General features: G+C 52.0%; 1 non-coding gene across 1 annotated transcript; it reads right to left on the bottom strand.

Moving 5' to 3' along the window:
* Positions 1-667: 667 nt before the first annotated feature.
* On the bottom strand, positions 668-771 carry LOC126944765 (U6 spliceosomal RNA). Its single transcript, XR_007722170.1, has one exon. It is a non-coding gene; the product is annotated as a U6 spliceosomal RNA (small nuclear RNA).
* Between the last annotated feature and the right edge of the window lie 1,192 nt (positions 772-1,963).

The following is a 1,963-nucleotide window of genomic DNA, read 5'->3' on the forward strand; positions in this document are numbered from 1 at the left end:
GTGCGCCCAGCCAAATGTTCACACATTCTAATCCCGAGAGTATGGATCTTGAGATAGGAAGATTATCCTGGATTATCAGGGTGGGCCCAATCTAATCACATGAGTCCTTAAAAGCAGATAACCCTTCCTGGCTGTGTTAGAGAAAGATGATAGAGGCAAAGACAGAAATGTGATGTGAGAAGGACTCAGCTCATTATTGCTGGTTTTGCAGATGGAGTAAGGGGGCCATGAGCCAAAGGATGCCACAGTCCCTAGAAGCAGGGAACAGCCCTTAGTTGGCTGTCAGAAAAGAAACAAGACCTTAGTCCTACAACCACAAGGAACTGAATTCTACCAACAACCTTAGTGAGCAAGGCAACCAACAGTCCCCTAGAGCTTCCGGTAGGGACACAGCACATGACCTGGATGGGAGTGATCAGAGAGGGCTTCCCAGAGGAAGTGGCACTCATGAGTGAGGTCCCAAGGATGAATGGGGGTACGCTGGATTTAGGGACTGGTGCAGGCAGAGGAACAGCATGCACAGGCTGCCGCAGGGAGTGGGGTGCCCGTGGGGTGCCAGTGGCAAAAAGAGGCTGGTAGGAGAGAGTACCAGGGACTTCACAGGCAGGCAAGGAGGGCAGGGCCTCTTGGGCCACTGTTAAGACTTTGGGGTTTTTTTCTTTTTTTTTTTTATATGAACTGTTTCATGAATTTCCGTATCATCCTTATGCAGGGGCCATGCTAATTTCTGTATTGCTCCAATTTTAATATATGAGCTATAGAAGCAAACACAGGACTTTGGGCTTTATTCTTAGCTGGGTTGGAAGCCATCTGAGGGTCTTCGATAGGATGGAGGGGAAGACAATAGATCGTGTTTTCAAAAGATCAGTCTGGGGTCTGCACTGGGAGCTGGGTGCGGTGGATGGGGTAGACGAGAGGAGACCCTCAGGTGGCCACTGTCAAGTCCAGACGGCGGGAAGGTGAGGAAGAGCTGGTAGATGTGGGGGTAAAACTGCAGGTTAAACAGAACTAGTGATAGGCTGGGGGCCAGGGAGAAGCAAGCATTTCAAAAAGCAGTCAGTCTCGGCCAGGCATGGTGACTCACTCCCGTAATCCCAGCACTTTGGGAGGCTGAGGTGGGTAGCTCAGTTGAGGTCAGGAGTTCGAGACCAGCCTGGCCAACATGGTGAAACCCCCCCTCTACTAAAAATACAAAAATTAGCCAGGTGTGATGCCAAGCACCTGTAGTCCCAGCTACTTGGGAGGCTGAGGCAGGAGAATTGCTTGAACGCGGGAGGTGGAGGTTGCAGTGAGCCGAGATCACGCCACTGCACTCCAGCCTGGGCAACAGAGACAGCGAGTACTCTGTCTTAAAACAAACAAACAAACAAACAAACAAACCACCTCAGTCTCATGGGGAGTGGGGAGCAGGGATCTCAGAGCCTCTGTGCCGGGCCTAGTTTCTCGGCCTTTGGACATGCCTGTCCCCATCTGGGATGCCCTCCCCACAGTCCCTACCTGCTGTAATTCTGGACTACAGCACACCCCCCACCCCAGGCAGCAGAAGCTGGTGGATCAGAGCACGTGCCAAATACTGGCTCTAACACTGACCAGCTGTGTGACTTTGGGCAGATTTCTCATCCTTATGTCTCAGTCTCCCCATCTGTAAAATGGGTTGGCAGTGATTGGCTATTAGAATTACTTTTGCTATGGAAAGCAAACCGTCCAGCATTTGCACTTCTTTCTGCTCAGCTTCTGCTAGGCCAGCGCATCTCAAACTCCCTGGGGCTCTTGTTAAAATGCAGATTCCAATTAGGGAGGTCTGGGGTTCTGCATTTTGACAAAGTTCCCAGGTGGTGCCCCCCACTGCTGGCCAGGGGCCTCACCTTGAATAATGGAGCACACAGCAGTGGAGATCCCCGGGAGACAGGGAGGGGAGGGGTACTTACCTCACTGGCCCTGCTCAGCTCTGGCCCCTTCGGGG

Source organism: Macaca thibetana, chromosome 1, assembly GCF_024542745.1.
Source record: "Macaca thibetana thibetana isolate TM-01 chromosome 1, ASM2454274v1, whole genome shotgun sequence".
In the NCBI taxonomy this organism is placed as follows: domain Eukaryota; kingdom Metazoa; phylum Chordata; class Mammalia; order Primates; family Cercopithecidae; genus Macaca; species Macaca thibetana.